Raw genomic sequence first — 20,369 nt, 5'->3', positions numbered from 1 at the left:
CTATAGAAATAAGGCTTCTTTTTAGAGAAGGCTACTCTGCTTTTCAAAGACCAATGGAAGACAGTATTTGCACTTTCAAATGCAAATATGTTTACATTAAACCTAAACATCGTAAGCATTGTGACATTTTAAGTACCTTATGTTGGTTTCTGCGCTCCCCACCCCCAAGGGGCTTCAGGTGACGATATGTTTCAGTCAGCACTTGTGTCTGGCTGGGATCACACCCTGCAGTAGTAGTTAATCTTGACCTTGAGTAGCAGTTAATCTTTCTCCAGCTGTGAGGCAGGAACAATATCTGTGTTGTTGGGTTGCGGGTGATAAGAATAATGTTTATGAAACACCTACTACAGTGCCTGGCACACAGTAGGTGCTCACTCAATAAATGGTAATGGAGAGGGAATGAAAGACAAAGTAGATCAAAGAGCAGGAATGGGAAGAGGCAGGCATGATCGGTAAACAGAATCAAGCCCAGTTTGTGTACATATGCATGTGAGGGTGTGTGGAGAGAGTCATTTAAAGTAAGGAGCAAAGTCTGGCGAAGGTCAGAATCAGGTGGCCAAGTCAGTCAGTGACGTGAGGGTCCAGTGCAAGGCTGAGGTTGCAAACCCAGGAAGTAGGATTAGAGCACTGATTCAGACCCTCCGGAGGGAACTTGTGGGGGGCCAAGGGACGTACCCCTGTGACAACTCCCACAGAGTCTTTGGGCAGATTCTACAAGAAATCCTTCCTTCCCTCCCTCCCTTCCTTCCATTTTTCTTTTCTTGAAAAGTAGTTTTACTGTTGATACTTGGATAGAAACCTAAGGCTGGGATTTTCTGTGTAATACAGTCATTAGAATCCAGTTAGCCAAGTGCTGATACTGTGGTATAGCTAGGGTGGTAAGGAGATGATTCTGTTACAAAGAGACATCTGAATAAATTTGTTTAAACAGGATCATGCCTGGTCCCTGTGCCCATTAAATAAGTGCTGTGCAGACTATTTGTGGGTCTTTTCCTATTGTTATAATTATTATTATTTTTTAAAATTTATTTATTTATTTTTGGCTGTGTTGGGTCTTCGTTTCTGTGCGAGGGCTTTCTCCAGTTGCGGCGAGCGGGGGCCACTCTTCATCGCGGTGCGCGGGCCTCTCACTGTCGCGGCCTCTCTTGTTGCGGAGCACAGGCTCCAGATGCGCAGGCTCAGTAGTTGTGGCTCACGGGCCCAGTTGCTCCGCGGCATGTGGGATCTTCCCAGACCAGGGCTCGAACCCGTGTCCCCTGCATTGGCAGGCAGATTCTCAACCATTGCGCCACCAGGGAAGCCCTTGTTATAATTATTAAATAAAAACTGTGTCAAGCAGTGTTGTTGCTGCTTCTAAACAAGCCTGTGGGAGGAGCATCCACTCAGAATAGTAATGAATAACGGAATTAACAGTTGTGAATGTTTATCGTGAAGGTCAGGGATATGGTAGAAGCAAGTGTGTGCTCTTAAAAATGTCCCTGACTGACAATCCCAAGTGTCAAGACCGAGTCTTCCACCCGGGTTGCACACTGGTTGCCTCAGGCCTGCTGCTCAGAGGTTCCCATTGCAGCTGGTGACAAGGCTGTCTTGTGAAGAGTCCTCCAGGTGATTCTCATGTGCAGGCTTGTTCCAGAACTATCCTGTTCCAATCACTTTGGGCAGAGACATCTCTGCAGAAGCTAGAATGTTCGAATTGTCAGGGAACACAGAGATAGCAGAATTGAACTTAGCTCCCTAGGGTAAAAACCAGATTGAGGCTCCCTCCAAATCTGTGTCTGGGACCTAGCTTGGGAGGCAATGGTCTTTCTAGGAGACTTAATAGCATTTAACATGCTGGCTGTCTCAGGGTTCTTTGGTTTTATACAACAACAACAAGAAAAGGTCTCTGGCTATGCTTAAGCAAAAGAGAAACACATTGGAAAGGAATCGAGGGAAAAGCTAAGAGCCAAATCTTTGTAAGTAGAATCATTTGGGGAGGTGGGGCGGGGTGGTCCTAGGTAATAGGGGTTATTAGATGCCCTCTTCTGTGGCCACAGTTAGGATAACTGCCCTTCACTTAAAAATATTTTAAAGACTTTGATTCAGCTCAGTGTTTCTTGAGGTGGGAAAGAGCTTGGTAGATTTTAAGAAATGTTTACATAGAATTCATAAAAATAAATAACAATCAGGAATATTTCGCATACACTAAGGACTAATTTGAAAGAAGCCAAATTGCAGGCTCGGTCAAGGGAAGATTGGGAGTTGAACAGAAGAGTGAATTATTCCTAAAAAGGCCACAAAGATCTCTTCTAAGTCTCTCAGATTCAATTCTGAAGTTGAGGAATGGGATTTTCTTCCCAATTCGGCAGAAATGTAATGTGTAGCTATTTTATTTCTAAAGCAATGTGAGCACCTAGCTTTTAGTAGAGCTGTAGCTTTGGCAAACCTTATTATACCTCACTTTGGGTATATTCATGATGCCTTGAGATGCATCATTCCTATCCACATACAAATGTGTTGTGCTATTTACCATCTTCAAACAAACACCCAAGATAGGGCTCCCTCGTGCTTCTCCAGTTATTAACCACTTTTTGGGTCCCCTTTACAGCAAAACTCCACCGAAGAATTCTCTAGGCTCATGATATCCAATTGTGTTCCTCATTAAAAAAAATTGTATTATGACGTATGGACGCAGAAGAGTGTGTATAATGTTCCTTTATGTATAAAAATAGAGTCCAAAAGGATGTCAGGAACTTGGCCCCTCCCCAGCCCACACTCAGGAATAGGAGTGGACCCTGGAGTTCATTCAGCTCACTGCTTCCCTTGCTCCCGCACGCCCAGCCCTCAGCCTGATCCCCACTCTCTCTCAGGACCAGCAGGACTCCTCGTAATCCCTCCACCCCTGTCATGGTGCCACCACAAAACCTGGGATTCCTTCTCATACCCTGGGCTGACTTCCACGTGCATCTGTCTGTATGTTCCGGTTATCACCTATCACTGCATAACAAACTACGCCAAAACGAAGTGCCTTAGGACAACCACCACCCTTTATTTTGCTCAGGAATCTGAAATTTGAGCAGGAATTGATAGGAACAGCTTGTTATGCATGGGGTGACTCAACTGGGACTGGACGGTCCACTTCCAAGGTGGTTCCCTCGTGGTTGGCGAGATGGTGCTGGCCGCCAATTTCACTCCGCCTGGACCTCTTCATGGGCCGCTTGGGTTTCCTCATGGCATAGTAGCTGGGATTCAAGGGTGAGCTTTTACGTTAGTTTTCTGTTGCTGCTGTAACAGATTGCCACCAATAGCGCTAAAAATGACAGAAATGGATTATCTCACGGTTCCTTGGTTAGAAGTCTAATATGGGTCTTGGCAGGGCTACATCCCTTTCTGGAGGCTCTTAGGGGAGAGTCCACGTCCTTGTTCTTTCAGGCCGTTGGCAGAATTCAGTCCCTTGAAGCTGAAGGCCTGAGATCCCCATTTCCCAGCTGGCTGGCAGCTGAGGGCCGTTCTCAGCTTGGAGACACCAGCCACGTGCATTTCTTGCTTGTGTAGCCTTCTTCCTCCATCTTCAAAGCCTAGGACAGTGGGTCAACACATCCCTCTTATACTTTGAAATGCTCCTGCCTCTTCTTCCATTGCCACATTGCTCTGACCCACTCTTCTGCTGCCTCCTTCACTCCTAAGGGTCCGTGTGAATACATTGGGCCCACCCACCTGGGTCACCCAACATCATCTCCGTGTTTTAAAATCCTTACTTCATTTCAGTGTTCCTTTTGCCAGGTAACACAACATATTTATAGGTTCCAGGGAGTAGGGTGTGGATGTCTTTGGGGCCATTACTCCACCTACCACGGTGTTCCTAGAGACAGGAAATGGAAGCTACTGCTTAAAGCGTGGGCTCAGAAGCTGAGAGTGTCACTTCCATCCTATGCTACTGGTCAAGCAGTCACAGATCCCCTATTTAAGGGGAGGGGACATGGCTTTGCCCCATCCTCAAGGAGGAGTACCAAAAAATTTGGAGGTCGTGTTTTAAAATTGCCATAGTCTAGCAGCCACTGTGGAGAGCAGTAGGGAATTTCCTTAAAAAACTAAAAAAAAGTTGCCATATGATCCAGCAATCCCACTCCTGGGCGTATATCCTGAGAAAACTTGAATTCTAAAAGATACATGCACCCCAGTGCTCATAGCAGCACTATTCACAACAGCCAAGTCATGGAAGCAACCTAAATGTCCATCAGCAGATGAATGGATGAAGAAGATGTGTATAAATACAATGGAATACTACTCAGCCATAAAAAAAGAATGAGATAATGCTGTTTGCAGCAACATGGATGGACCTAGAGATTATCATACTAAGTGAAGTAAGTCAGACAGAAAAAGACAAATATCAATGTCATATGATATCACTTATGTGTGGAATCTAAAATATGATACAAATGAACTTATTTACAAAACAGAAACAGACGCAGACATAGAAAAGAAACATACGGTTACCAAAGGGGAATGGGGATGGGGGAGGAATAAATTAGGAGTTTGGGATTAACAGGTACACACTACTATATGTAAAATAGATAAACAACAAAGTCCTATTGTATAGCACAAGGAACTATATTCAATATCTTGTATAAACCATAATGGAAAAGAATATGAAAAAAATTTATATATATATATGAGATTCACTTTGCTGTACAACAGAAACTAACACATTGTAAGTCAACTATATTTCAATAAAAAAAAAAAAGAAAACTGAAAATTGCCACAGTCTAATCTCTGTTCATAAATTCTCTAGATTCCTTCCACATGCAAAAGTCATTTATCCTCAGGAATCACTGAAGTTTCATCCCATTACAGCATCAGGTTCAGGCTTGAGCTCCCGGATCTCATCGTCTAAATCAATAAAAGGTGCCTCATCAGGTGCAAGGTCCTCTCAATCTGCACACCTTTAAAGGTAAGTTACCTGCCAATTACACACCAAACATACAGGGGTGAGATAGACATAGGGTGCTCGCAATAACATTCCCGTTCAAAGAGGGGTAACAAGGCACGTGGCCTCTGTTCCCTAAAAATTCTGAAAGCCAGCTGGGCGTATGTCTCCCTCTCTTGATTAGGGACCAGTGCTGCTTCCTAGGACTGTGCAGAGCTTTAGGCTCTACCCTCTGGGCTCTATTCTGCCCTCTGTGTCATCCTTTTTTTAGTGGAAGCCGGTGGTTCTTCCACTAGAACAAGTCTCAAAGAGTGAGAAGTAGAAGAGCTGCTGCTGCTGCTGCTTTTTTTAAAAAAATATTTTGTTTATTTATTTATTTATTTATTTATGGCTGTGTCGGGTCTTAGTTGTGGCACGAGGGATCTTCCGTTGCGGCACGCGGGCTCTTTGTTGAGGCGCATGGGCTCTCTAGTTGTAGCGCCCGGGCTCAGTAGTTGTGGTGTGTGGGCTTAGTTGCCCCATGACGTGTGGGATCTTAGTTCCCCGACCAGGGATCGAACCTGCATCCCCTGCATTAGAAGGCAGATTCTTAACCAGTGGACCACCAGGGAAGTCCCAGAAGAGCTTCTTGGTAGCATTTAAAGAAATCTTTACCTCCTGCAGCTGGAGGGTAGACATAGCTAGGGATCAGCACAGAACTGAATTGTGAGAGTGGCAGAGTAGCAGAGAAGGCTGAATTCTCAGTCTAGGAAAATATCATCCACCAGAGTCAGAGCCCTGATAGGGAAGGAGCAGGAATTTGAGAATTGGGAAGGGGATAACTGGTGAAATGCACTTGAGAACCTTGCACTCCTAGATTCCTCAGAACCTTCTGGACCTACAGAAGGGCCACCTCTCCCTTACTGGGTGATAGAGCCACTCCTTGCTTGAAGACCATGCTGAGGCCCCAGAGGTGGTAGGAACCTTACAAAGCAATGCTTGGTCACCTCCAGAATTGTCCCCATGTCCCTCCTGGCCACCCATCCATTATTCTGGATCAAATGCTTGCATAGCCTTACTGGGGATGTGCTGGCCTGCTAAGTAGAGAGAGGGATCATATGGCAAAGGTGCTTCAGGACCTGAATGACATATACTGACAAATACTTCAGGAGCCTGTGCCTGGGAGTAAATCATGGTGGTGCTTTATTAAAAGCAGACTATAACATTGGTTAAGGGAGAGTTTGTCAGTGTGGTTGCTCCCTTTTGAAACAGGATTTAACACCCTGGCAAGGGCTTGAAGAGGTGGTTCTAATCCACTGCTGTTATGGTTCTTGGAGACTTGGAAAAAGTCATGGCCCACATTAAACAAAGTAGAGATGCCAGGATCGCCATGACACATTGTAGGGGAAGGGATCAACGGACTCAGGGAAGTGGGCGTGCTCAAATGGGTCCACCACGTAAGATTGGAAAACCTACCAGCTGATCTTTGGAGGACCCCAAAGGCTCTCCATTTATCATGGAGATAAGAAATATGCCAGTAAGAAGGGACAGGCATCATTGAGTTGGTCAACAGTGACTGTCCTCTGTAGGCCATGCTGAGGCAGGAATGCTGTTATAGAACTGGTCTCCCTGGCAGCAGTTGGAATGATAGGATCCCATAATAGTGGAGGCTGCGCCATTTTTGCTTTTCCCAGGCAGGTCTAACAGTGCACCTTCACAGCCTTGCCTCAGAGCTACCTGACTCTTGTTATCTCCCATAATACAGAACTGGATTATCTGACATTCTACACAGCATCGTACTGGTCCACTACACTGATGATCTACAGTCATCGGATCTGATGAGCAGGAAGCAGCCAGTACTTTAGATGTCTTATCTGAAACAGGGTGGACGAGAAAACCTACTGAAATTCAGGAGGCTATAACTTTGGTGAAGTCTCTGGGGGTTCAGTGATCTTGAACGTGTTGGCCTATCACCTCCAAGATGAAAGACAAGATGCTGCTCCTTGTTCTTCCTCCCATTAAAAAAGAGGCAAATACTTACGGGGATTTCTAGACGTTGGAGGCAACATAGACTACATCTAAGTGTGTTACTTTGACCTATTTACTGAGGAACTCACGAGGCTGCCCATTTTGAGTGGGTGTTGGAGCAAGAGAAGGCTCGGAAGCATCTCCAGGCTGTAGTGCACATGTTCTCCCACTTGGATCTTATAACCCAACAAAGCCAATGGCACTTGAAGTGTTTGTGGCAAATAGTGATCTTATGTTGGAGACTCTAGCACAAACCACTAGGAGGGTCACAGCACAGACCACAAGGATTTTAGAGCAAATCCATACCTTCTTCTGTAGATTATTATCTCCCTTTTGAGAAATAACTTCTCACTTGCTACTAAGCCCTGGTAGAGACTGAACATCCATCTATGGCATGGACTGGAGTCGTCTGACCACAAGGTTGGGCATGCCCAGCAGTGATATGTTGTTGAGTAGGAATGATGTAGAAGACTTGAATTTGAGCAGGGTTGAAAACCATGAATAAGTTGCATGCACAGGTGGCTCAGGTTCCTTTGAAACCACTCCTCCTGCATTGTCTCCTTTCCTTTAATTCACACCTATGGTCTCATGGGTTTTTTTTCATGACTGATGAGAAAAAGCTCAGGCTTAGTTTACGGGTGGCTCTATGTGATATGACAACACCAACCATCATGATATGATGTCCAACCACGTGGACAGCTGCAGCATTACAGCCCCACCCAAAGGGATCCCTGAAGGGAAGGGTGGTAAAGGAAAGTCTTCCCAGTGGGCAGAATGTTGAGTGGTACATAGGGTTGTTCACTTTGTCTGGATTGAGAGACGTCCAGAATACAAATATACATGAACTCATGGATGGTTGCTGACAGGCTACCGGTTTGTCTAGATATTCAGTGACTTGGAAATAAAATCTGAAGATTGGTTACGAGGAGGTTTTGGGGAAAAGTGTGTGGATGGACCTCTCAGAATGGATTCAGGGTATGAAGATTTGCATCTCATGTGAATGCTCACCAGCGGCGTCCCCTACAGAGCAGCGGGATGAAATGGCTGCTCTGTGGGAGTCCGTCAGCCTCGTTGCCTAGCCACCCCAGTGCTTGCTCTACGGGCCCATGTACAAGGTACACGGTGGCAGGAATGGAGGCCGTGCATGTGCTCAGCAACACAGAAATCTCCTCTCCAAGGCTGATGTGGTTAACAGAGTGCTGAGTGCAGAACCTGCTGTGATGATCTGAAAAAATAAAATTTTGGAAACGTCTTCCATTGAGAGGGGGAATCTTTATCCCCTTCCCTTGAATCTGGGTGGGCTTATGACAGCTTTCACCAGCATAGGATGCCATAAATGATGCTATGTGGCTTCTCAGGCTAGGTCGTAAAGGCCATACAGCTTTTGCTAGTTCTCTTGGAATGCTTGCTTGCCAGATGTTCCCTCCTGGTATGCTCCCTTTCAAAACCCAGATGCAACGCTGTGAGAGGTTCAAGCCACACATAAAGAAGCCACGTGGAGGTGCTCTGGTCGAGAGTCCCAGCTGAGCCCAGCCTTCGGGTTATCCTATTCCAAGCACCAGAATGTGAGTGAGGAAACCTTTAAATGATTCCAGCCCTGGCCATTGAGTCACCCCCAGCTGTTCAGGTCTTCCCAGGGAGGGACCTAGACATTGTAGACCAGAGAAAAAACAATTCCTGCTGTGTGTCCTCTGCAAATTCTGACCCACAAAATGCAACAAAATGATGGTTGTTATTTACTACTAAGTTGGGTGGTTTAGTATGTCACATTGGAACAGATGCCAGGAGCAGAGGTCAACGCCGAGCTGCCGATGTGGCCCCTTTCCCTGGGGAGACCTGCCTGGTGGGTGTTTAGTTGTATGGCGCCCCTTCCGTCGTGGAGGGGGTGGAGACTTGTCCTTCCTGGATGAGACACACATCCTGAAGATGTATTTGCCTTTCCTTCCCATGGTGCTTCTGCTAGCTTTCCCATCCGTACACTCAGGGAGATTCATATAAAATTGTCAGGGTGTTCTTGGCTTCTGATCAAGGAATTTATTTCCCAGCAAAAGAAATGACCATGGACTCCACCAATCCTCAGGACTTAGCATCCACTCAGAGCCCATATCTAGTGTTTTCCAAAAGATCTGTGTAGGAAAAAATGACATTAGTGGGAAAAGTAGCTAAGTTCGAATAAAGCCTGTAGTTTCGTTAATGGTTTTACATCAGTGTTAATTTCTTCATTTTGACAAGGGTACCATGATGTGTAAGATATTAGGGGAAGCTGGGGGAAGGGTAAATAGGAAAGTCTATACTATCTTTGCAAGTCTTCTGTAAATCTAATATTATTTCAAAAGAAAAGGTTAAGAAAAGGAGACCTGGTTTGGACCTCTCCCCAGTGAATGATCACCTTACTGTAATGCTATATGTCCTTTTGGGGAGCCTTGGAGGAAGATCCCCAGTATATTTGTGCCAGCGTTCCAGAGCTTTTTCTCGAGGAGACCAGCCCCCTCTTCCTTCAAGGGTTCCAGGTCTGTGAACTGGCTCAGGTGTGGGAATTGAGAGTTTTTGACTCTCTTGCATAATGATTCAAGATAGGTCTCTATTTACCTTCTCTAGAGATTTTCCAGTTATATAGATCCAATAATGCTTTAATAGGCTGCCTGTTGTAGGTTGAATTATGCCTCCCGAAAGTTATGTTGTAGTCCTAACCCCTGATATCTCTGAATGTGACCTTATTTGGAAATAAGGTCTTTGCAGATGTAATTACCATGTAAGTTAAGACGAGATCATACTGGAGGAGGGTTGGCCCTTAATCCAATATGACTGGTGTCCTTATAAAAGAGGAGAAGAGGCAGACGCAGACAGAGGGAAGATGGCCATGTGATGACAGAGATAATAGATTGGAGTTATGCAACTGTAAGCAAAGGAACGCCGAGGATCGCCGGCAGCCACCAGAAGCTAGAATAGGCAGGGAAGGCTCCTCCCTAGAACCCTCAGAGAGAGCCTGTCCCTGCCGACACCTTGATTTCCAAATTCCAGGCTCCAGAACTGTGAGCCAAGAAATTTCTGTTAAGGAACCCACTTGGTGGTACTTTGCTACAGCGCCCTAGGAAGCTAATACACTGCTCACCTCTCTTATTCTTAGGAACTCTGGGATTACGTAGCCACCGGCAAACATAAGTGGGGCAAAATCTGCTAATTGGCACTCGGGTCCTGTTGCCTATCAGAGTAACTGTGCCCGTGTTATCTGTGGCAGTTAAGCACGTCTGGTTGGCCTCTGCCCCTCTGGGGATTCTGTCATCCTCATTGAAATTGGGGAGCTCCTGTTTCAGGGCAGCATTTCTCAGCATCATCCAAGAGGCGCCGAATTGTCACAGGAGAGCAGCTGCCTGGTCAAGGCATTCCCAGCCCCTTACAACTAGGTGAGCCCTGCGACCAGCTCTCACCATGGAATGTGGGTGGGGTAACGTGCTCCAGAGGTGAACGCCAGGGGCCTGGATGCCATCAGAGCCCACCATTTCTCACGCCCCCATGTCTGCCCACTGCTGAGCTGGGATCACTCAGAAGACATTGAGGTTCCTGTGCAGTTCAGACCTTTGAAAAAATGTCATCCACAGAAAGCAGAAAGCAGCATGGGTAAATCTCTCAATCAGTTTTTCCCATTGTCTTGAGTAGAGGGGAAAGGGGACAGACTTCACTTTCTCTCTTTGGTGTCCAGAAACTTACATTTCATTGCTTATTAGAAAGAATTGAGGTAGCCCAGACCAGGGAGTCCCACCTGATTTTCTGATGGGGATTGTGTGTTATCTATCTTTGTATTCTAAGCGAGTTAAGGGTCATGCTAGCTGCTGTAGCAGATACCTTTCCAAATTGCAGTGGCTTAGCACAATAGGAGCTCATGTCTCACTCATGTAAGGTCCAGTTTCAGCAGGGAGAATGTGCTTCACCGGTCACGGGGGGCTCAGGCTGACAGGCTCCGCCGTCTTCAGCACGAGGCTCCAACGTTGCCCTGGGTGTTGGTGTCAACATCTGGCTGGTGGGGGGGGGCGGGGAGGGGAGGAGAAAATGGAGGATTGTGTAGGGGTTTTTCATGGGCTAGGGCCCCGAGTGTGTGTGTCACTTCTGTCCGCACCCCACTGTCCAGAACTTAGTCATTTGGTCCACTTAGATGCAAGTTGCACTGGGAAGTGAGTCCCAGGCTGGGCAGACACTTCCCTGTGACAGCTCTATGCTCCGGAAGGGGAGCATGTGTTTAATGGACAGTTGGCAGCCTCTGCCACACAGCGTCAGCTCAGGGTCTGACACATAGTAGGTGCTCAGTAAATAACAAAGGGTCTTAGGTACATTGTATTTGGCGGGCACCTTCCAAAGTGCTTCATATGTATCGACTCATTTTGTCCTCATAGAAACTTGTAAGAGTGGTTACTATTAAGAGCTCCCTTTTACCGATGAGGAAATTGAGGCACAGTGAGTCTTAGTAACTCATCCAGGGTCACACAGCAGGAAGTGATGGAGACAGGAATCAAACCTCGCAGCCTGGCTTTAGAGCTCATCCCCTTAACCACCACTTGGTGCTGCCTTTCCCTCCGCATTCGTGTCGACTTGAGCTGACGTATGAAAAAGAGATAACGGATGTGCACGTGCTTTGTAAACTTGTAGAGTGAAATAAAAGCAGAGGTGGTTTTTATGGGACTCTGGGGCATTCACGGAGCCCTGGCCACTTGTCAGACACTAACTAAGCTCTCTCTCTCCCAGGTTCCTGTGGCATTTGGCATAAACTGTGGGTTTCATCTTGTTGCCCCCAGGCCTGGTCCCATACCTGGCACATGAGAGGTGCTTAGGACCCATTTTTCAATAGATAAAAAGAAAAAAACACATGCTGGGTTTAGAGAACAGAATGAACCAGATGTAGTTCTTGCCTTTAGGGAGCTCAGAATAGGAAAGACAGTTAAAAAATAGATTATGCCATGTGGGAAATAGAGGCATGGAGAGGTGAACAGGTCCCCAGGGGACCACAGAAGGAATAAGCTGGGTGTCTTAGTTTCCTGCGGCTGCCCTAACAAAGACCACACTGGATGGCTTAAGCAACAGAAATTTATAATCTCACAATTCTCAAGACTAGAAATCCAAGATCAAGGTGTCGGAGGGGTTGGTTACTTCTGGGGACTGAGAGGGAAAAAGCTGTTCCAGGCCCCTCCTAGTTTCTGGTAGTCTCAGATAATCCTTGGCTTGCAGGTGACATTCTTTCTATATCTTCACATCCTCTTCCCTCTGTATGTGTCTATCTTCACATTTCCCTTTTTTATAAGGATGCAGTCATATTGGATTGGGACCCACACTAATGACCTCAACTTGATCATTTGCAAAGACCTTCTTTCCAAAGAAGGTCCCATTCACAGGTACTTCAACATCTTTTGGGGGGACACAATTCAACAGATATTTATTGAGTACCTACTATGTGCTGGGCACCACTGTTCTACATGCTGGAAATACAGCAGTGGACAAGACAGGCCACATCCTTCTCATAGAGCTTTCATTACAGTGGGAGTGACAGGCCCCAGATATACACACATTCCAGGTAACGCTGTGTGCTAAAAAGGAAAACGAAGCAAGGTCAGGGGCTAGAGCACTGGGGGGGAAACACATCCCGAGTCCCACCTCCCATTGATCTGATGAGGAGACGACACTTCACTTATTCATACAGCCTCCATCCACTTGTGCATTCATTAACTCTTTGGTTTATGTACTGAGCACCCACCTGGCTTGGCTCTGGGGACACCCAGCTGAAGGGCACACTCTAAGCTTCATACTGATGAACACGTTTCCTGGTCCTCACCTGCCTTTTCACTCTCATTTCCGTGCACGTGCTTCATCATCTCTCTGGAACGCCCTCCTCTGCCCTGCCCCGTGTCACCTGGCCAGCTCCTACTCCTATCAAAAGTGTACAGGTGGTGGGATAGGGAGGGTGGGAGGGAGACGCAAGAGGGAGGAGATATGGGGATATATGTATGTGTATAGCTGATTCACTTTGTTATTAAGCAGAAACTAATACACCATTGTAAAGCAATTATACTCCAATTAAGTTGTTAAAAAACTCCCACAAAAACAACTGTACAGGCCGTGCCTCCTCCAGGAACCTCTCACCCTTCTTGGTAGACTCAGGGCTCACCCAACCCTCCCACCCTAGGCAGTCCTGGGTCATGAGCTCCTGGAAGGCAGGGCTGAGTCTCATGTTTGATACTCTCTAGCTTCTCAGCGAGTTAAATAGTTATCCACTGAGTGTGTCTCCACCAGAATGTCAGCTCCGTGAGGGCAGTCTTTCATAACTGAATTCCTGGCACCTAGAACAGAGCCTGAAATGATTCAGTGTAGTATAAATGAGTGTTGACCACATAAATGAATGAACAAAGTGAAAACGTGAATGATGGCAAGACCTCAGGTTGACTCCCTCCCAGCCCAGGGCTCCCTCACAGCCAGGACCCTCTGGCAATCAGAACCAGCTACGTAATTTGCTGGATCCACTGCAAAAATGAAAATGTGGGTCCCCCTGTTCAAAAATTAAGAATTTCAGAACGGCAACAGCAGGATGTTAAACCAAGGGGGAAAGGGTGTCTCCTGGGTGCTGAGCCCTATACTACTGCACAAGTGGCTCGCTGTGAGCCCTGCCTGCCCTTTCCTGGGCTCCATCCCCCAGCGGCTCACTCCCAGCTTCCTGCTCCAGCCCTGATCTCAGCCATGCCAGCCCTTAAGACCTCCTGAGAGGGGCACTCTGACGGACCAGGTCAGCTTGGGGGGCCTGGGGGAGCAGAGGGAGATGCTCCGGTTCCCCCGGTTCCAGGGAGGATCCCTGGCAGCCCCCAGCCCCAGCTCAGCTCAGTCCAGAAGTAGCTCCCCATTCCCTTGGAGGGGGGAGAGAGATGATCTCTTTTCTTGGGAAGTGGCTCCTGTCTTGTCCGCATCTGGGCATCTCCTGGCAGACACACAGGTACACCAGACGGACAGACAAACATAGACACAAACGAAAAGGACACCCCGTCCCCCTATTCATAGATCTAGGGACAGGAGCTGCCACCCCCTCCCATCCTCCCAGACCCAACCAGACCCACCCAAAGACTGACCTCCAGAGAGACACAGCAACACGCACGGAGAAAACAGACCGGAGAAGACAGACTGTAGAAATACGCAGCGACGAGGACAGGCAGACACTCACGCACACGGACGCGTTCGTCCGGGCTCACCTAGACCTCCGTGGTCCGCTACGGAGACGCTCAGGGGCACCAGAGGAGCGCACTCACCCGCGGAGCCCCGGACGCGCCGCTCCGCCGCGGCCACGCCTCCGCGCCCACACCCTCGGGCCGGCTCAGGGCGACACCTTGCCCCCCATCCCACCTCTGGGAGGCACCTGTCATCCTGGCAGGACTGGGTCAGCTGGCATCGGCTCAGGGGACAGAGCTGAGGACAGCGGGCGGGCCGGGCGCGCGGGTCGGGGAGCGGGAGGACACGCGGCCGTCGGGGCAGGGCTGGCCCCAGGCCGAGGCACCAGGAGCGGGGAGCGGCCCGCGTGGGTCCAGAGTGGGCGGAAGTGTTGCCCCGGACATCGAGGAGGGAGGGAAGGTGGGCGGTGCGAATTGGGGAGCGCGAAGAAGCCGGGGTCAGCCCGGGTCAGCCCGGGTCGGCGTTGGGGGGAAAGGTGGTAAGTGGATCGGGTGGGTACCTGGACCGAGGGCAGGGGGCAGAAGGCGGGAGATCAGGCGTCCGAGGGTGATCAGGACAGCGGGCTGGTTGGCAGAGGGCGTCGGGGCTAGGGCAGGGGACAGGGGCAGCGGGTGGGGTCCGGGTCGCACCCACCCCCGGGACTAGACTCAGTGCGGGTCCCTCAATGGTGCCCGAGGGCCAGGGGGCGCCTGCCTCTCCCCAGGCGTTTCGGAGCAGCCCGGACAGGGGCTCGTCGGGGCCCGCAGCCTGCCCGCCGCCCCAGCTCCCGGCCCCGGGGCCCCCGCAGTCCCCGGCCCCTCGTCGGGGTGCCATCCGCTCCAGCTTCCCGCAGAAGCTGGCGGAGGCGCTGAGCAGCCAGTATGGGCTGAACGTGTTCGTGGCGGGGCTGCTGTTGCTGCTGGCCTGGGCCGTGCACGCCTCGGGCGTGGGCAAGAGCGACCTGCTGTGCTTCCTCACGGCGCTCATGCTGCTGCAGCTGCTCTGGATGCTGTGGTACGTGGGCCGCAGCTCCGCGCACCGCCGCCCCAGCCGCCGCAAGGACGCGCACGCCGGCGCGCGCTGGCTCCGCGGTGAGTCCCCGAAGCAGCGAACCGGCCGGCGGGTGAGTGCCCAGCGAGCCCAGCCTGCTCGCCCGCTAGCCGCAGCCCGACAGCAGCTCCGTGCCCTTTCCTCCTTGGACTTCTCTCCTTTAGTCTTTTCTGCCTCCATCTTCCTGCACATCTTTTCTGCCCGCCCCCGCCCACCTTCCCTTCTCTCTCTTTCTTTGTTAAGGCTGGATTATTGCCGTGGTCTCCTCTCTCCGCCTCCAGGCTCTTGCCTTACATCCCATCGTTGGAACTGCGATTACACAAACCTATTCACATCTTTCCTTGTTTAAAGCCCTGCCGTGGTTCCACGGACCCCATGATGGAGGCCACGCTCCTTATCCTGGCATTCAAGGCCCTCTAAGATCTGAGCCCAGATGGCCTCTTTAGTTTTATCCTCTCCTTGGCCCGCATTCTGTGCTCCAGTCTCAAAGGCTTTTAGTTCCCTTCACAATATTTCATGCTTATCTGCCTTTGCATATTCTGTTCCCTCCTCCTGGAATGCCTCCCACCTTCCTTGCTTTACGAGATAGGGCTCAGGCCCCACCCCGTGCTCCCCAGTGATGCTTTTCAGACCCCCTCTCTCACCCTTTGGGGTTCTGACCGCACTCCTTCACCCCTCACTGCGCCCTGGGAAGGCACTGTGCTTCTTGTTGACACTTCTGTCCCCTCTGCCAACACTGGGGGAACTCTAAGATGCTCATCTCTTAGTCCTAGAGCCAACTCAGGGCCTGGCATAGAGTGGGTGCTAAGAAAATGCGGTTGAGGTGAATGACGTAATCAATGAGTGCATAAATGTTCAGGCAGCGGTGAATAGAAGCACTTGCTAGGTACTCACAACACATTGATTGAAACGTTGTCAAGACAGGAACCCTCCCCTCCTCAAGGACCTTGCGCTCTTGGAAGGGAGATAGACATGATGCAGGTCAAAGGGAGGAGGTGGCGGGGAGTCTGTGGAGAAGGCGGGTGCCTGAGAAATCTTCATGGGAGGGGCCGGGTACATTTCACTCTGTGTGATCCAGACCCATCACAGGTCGCTGCTTGAATTCTCATGTTCGATCTGAATTTTAGTCTCTCCCAGAGTGTGGCTGTCCTTTTCCTTGCACGCTCTTGGGCACGTTACTTAGTCTTCCCACTCCCCTAGTTTCAGCATGTGTAGAATGGGAATCACACACGTGTAGGACCAGTGGCTGCTGGGTACAGGGTGGGCGCCCAGCACACAGTCACTCTCCCTCCCACCCACACTCCCTTCAAAGGTCTGCCCCGATGACACCTTCTCTACACACCTGGCAGGAAGTACTCCTCACTGCCATGGGCTGCCACGGCTCTCTCTGTGTAGAGCTCTTTGGCGCTTGTCAATTTCTGCCTTGTCTTATGACTAGTGGATATAAGCCTTGTCATCTGGATGAGATTTTAGGTTTCTTAGGCTCAGGGACTGTGTCTAGTTCATCTTGCCTTTGGAAAAACTGCACACAACTGCAGCGTGGCCCAGATTCCTGCTCTGAAAGTGGTTGTTTCAGGGAGGTTCATGGTTTTGTGACCCTATAAATGGCAGTAAATCCAGTGTCATAGCAAACAAGCAAACAAACAAGCAAGGAAAAAAGAATAAAATGTTATTTTGAGGTTGTTGACTTAAACAGGCTAAAAAAATACTGCATACAGAGGCTTTTGACCTATGCTTTCCTGTAGTGGCAGGTTCCTTCCTTGGTCTTTCCCTCACTTCCTTCCTACTCCATCCTTCTGTTCTTCCTTCTTTCTTCTCTTCTTCCCTTCTTCTTCTCTCCTCATCCATCCCTTCCTTTCTCTGTTACCCCTCCCTGTTCCATCCTCCCCCTCCTCCCTCCTTTCCTTTCTCTTGCCCTCCCTCCCTCTCTCCCTCCTTCCTCTTTTTCTCTCTCCTGCCCTCCCCTCATCCTTCCTTCCTCTCTCCCTCTCTCCTTTCTCCCTTCCTTCCTCTCTCCCTCCCCCACCCTGTTCTTCCTCACTCTTCCCTCCTCTCTGTCTCCCTCTTCCCAGGAAGACTCTAAGCACTGGGACCCCAGTCCTTAGAGGACTTAGAGGGTGAATGGTGGTGCCATTTCCCAAGACTGGGAAGACAAAAGGAGGAGTAAGCGTGGGGATGCAGAATCAGGATTCCTCTGGTGGACGTGTTACATTTGAGATGTCCATTAAACACCAGGTAGAGCTGGAGTAAATGAGGTAGTGTAGGAGAGCACATAGTAGGTGTTCAGTAAAGGGTGTGGCTGTTTAGACACTCAGCAAGTTACCCCATAATAACATAACTATTCAAGTGAGCTATGTGGATCATGGAAGTGGTGCTGACCCTGGAAGTCTTGGCTTGATGTCTCAGCTCTGCTACCTTCGCCTTTCTGAGTCCTGGTTTCCTCATCAGTAAAATAAGAATCCTGGCCACCTCTCAGGGAGGAGCTGGGAGAGGTCGAGTGAAAGCTGTTTGCAAAGCACTGTCTATCCCTGTAAATGAGCTGCAGTTTATCAAAGAAGCAAGAGCCTAATTATCCCCAAAGTACACCAGGAGGCCATAATGCCAAGGGAAGTGCCTTCAGCCCCAGCAGGGACTGAGGATTTCCCTGGAATCCTAGCTGGAGAAACAGGTTTGACTTAGCTCTGCCCTGGCTTCTGTGATGTCTTAGAAGTCTGGGGCTCTGAGAAAGAGCCAACCTGTGGAATTCTGGGCACTGAGGTTTTCCAGAGAAAGTTTTTGGGTCTTGTTACGGGCTGTGAGGCATTTCTTTGAGCAGGAAAACATTCTGTCCCACCTACTGGGTGTGAGAAAGTGAAGACTTTCTTTGGAACAAAAAATATTGACCAATTTTTAAAAATGAGTGGAAGTGATGGATTATTCATCCAGATCCTCTGTTTGCTAAGTAAAGAGATTGATTTCTTCTGGAAGAGATGGCAGCAGCTGGGATATCTCATGCCAGTCCCGTGTGTCCAGTGACATGAAAACCTAATGAATAGCCATTTCTTCCTGTTAATTACCAGGGTCCTGTTTCTGTTCTGTTTCTGGTCTCTTAAAAGACCGCAGTGGTGAAGGTAGTCTTTTTCCTTGTTTCTGGCCTGTCTCAAGCCCAGAGAAGTGTTATTAACATAAAATCATGGCAATGACGACAGTAAGACTAATAGCCACATTTATTGAGTGCGTTTGGAATGCTGGTACATTAGACGCATTGTCCCAGTTGTTTGTCACAGTGAGGCTTTCTTTGTGCTTGTGAATAATCACTCCCAAATCTACTTTTATGAGATCAGATTTTTACAAAGTGCTTTTTACTTAAAATGAGGCACATCCATGTATACGACGCGTTACATCTCTGTCCAGTGCACCATCCTTGGAAAAGGGCTGCTCAGAGCACTGTGTTAAGGAACACAGTGAGGGGCTGCAAGTAAAGGGGCAGATGTGAGCTGCTTATGTAAGATCTGCCCAGGACAGGTGGCTGTACAGGCTGTAGAGAGAAAGGTTGGGACACAGTGATGGGTTTTAGAAACAGGCGGTCCAACGTGTGAGAAAGTGAAGGTTGCTAAAAGAAATGGTTCCAAGTGCACGTGTGAAGAGAGGCGGGGTGCCATGCGGGATGGTGGCGGAGAGCAGAAGAGGAGGGAGAGGGGAAGGATGAAGGCTGCAGGACACGAGGATGCAACCGCCCCTGCACCCAGGGGAGCCCACAGTCTAGGAGTGCAGCCAGGACTCACAGAAACCACTGGAGGATGATTGACAGGATGGCAAAACGTGGTGTGCAGTCCTGGGGCAGCGTCTGGTGTGGCCAAGGAGGGAGTGGTCAGGGTGGGTCACCGTGGCATTCCAGCCCACCCTGCTGACTTCGGGGCAGATGCAGCAAGTTCATGAACACGGGTCTGGGCTTCACTTTGTTTCCCTCCTCAGAATGCACGCTCATCTCAGTTTGATCACCTCACTCCTCTGCAGACACAGCCTCTCCAGATACTCCTCGTTTCCTTGGGCTTCTGTCCCTGCTATGGGTATAGCGACCCCATGTCAGTGTGCCTAGCAATTCTCCTCCTTTCTTTCAAACAATAGTTTTCTTGAGATGTAGTCCACATAGTCTACAGTTCACCCATTCAAGGTGCACAAGCCGATGGTTTGTAGGATATTCACAGAGATGTGCACCCATCACCACAGTCAATTTTTAGAACATTTTATCATCTCAAAAAGAAACACTGTGCCCTTTAGCTATCATCCCCCAGACCCTCCCCAGGAATAGACAACCATGGATCTACTTTATGTCTCTAGACTCACCTGGTCTGGACATTTTTATAAATGGAATCACATAATATGTCATCTTGGCGACTGGCTTCTTTCACTCAGCGTAATGTTTTCAGTCTCCCAGCGGTTCTTGGGGTGGGTGTTATCACCCTCATTTTCTAGACCAGGAAGCTGAAAGGGCATCAGGAGGAGGGAGGGTTGAGCCCCTGTCACCAGAAATATTCAGACAGAGTGAGAAAGAGAAGAGGGATAAGTTCCTGGCTTCGGGACAGAGGGTGTGATATTAGCGGACGACAGAGAAGGCAAAACCTCTGACTTCCATTTGGTCTCTGTCCTCTTCATCGAGTAGAGGGGTCTTTGGAACTTGCAGGGAACAGCAGAGAAGGTGGCCAAGCCCACTGCATGGGGACAACTTTTGTGACGTCGGGGCAGAAACTTTGGTCTGAGAAATACATTATTACTATTAACTACATGATTCAGTGTTATGATGTGCAGGGGATGGGTGGGTAGGCAGAAGGGTAGCCTGGGGCAAGGGTTTGGGGGTTTAGGGAAAGGTCCCAGAGGAGGACCTTCTGCTTTTGCTGGAGTCTGGAAGTGAGTCCAGAGATAACAGCAAGATCTGAGTTAGCTGGGACCCTATCTGCAGGCTTCAGATCTTGGTTTTGTCCAGGGGGTAGTGGGGAGCCATTGAAGGTTTTGAACAAAGGAAATGATGTGATCATACTTGTATTTCAGAATGATCACTCCATCTGCAGGGTGGGACCTGGTTTTCAGAGGAGTAAAACAGGAGGCTGAGAGGTCAGTTAGGAATTAAGTGGACTTAGGGAGAATATGTAGGGTCTCAGGAAGCTACCCTGAATTTTAAAAATGATAAAAGAATACACAGAATATAGAGAACTGAGCATAACAGCAACCCCCAGCAAAATTCTGGAGCAGA

At 49.0% G+C, this 20,369-nt stretch overlaps 1 protein-coding gene across 1 annotated transcript in view; it reads left to right on the top strand.

The window, feature by feature from the left end:
* Nucleotides 1–20,369, top strand: part of OTOP1 (otopetrin 1) — a 64,773-nt gene that overhangs the window by 7,619 nt on the left and 36,785 nt on the right. The gene's annotated exons all lie outside the window — the stretch shown is intronic.

This window comes from Balaenoptera ricei, chromosome 5, assembly GCF_028023285.1.
Source record: "Balaenoptera ricei isolate mBalRic1 chromosome 5, mBalRic1.hap2, whole genome shotgun sequence".
In the NCBI taxonomy this organism is placed as follows: Eukaryota; Metazoa; Chordata; class Mammalia; order Artiodactyla; family Balaenopteridae; genus Balaenoptera; species Balaenoptera ricei.
The sequence above is the reverse complement of the archived record's forward strand: the minus strand, read 5'-3'. Positions and strand labels throughout refer to the sequence as shown.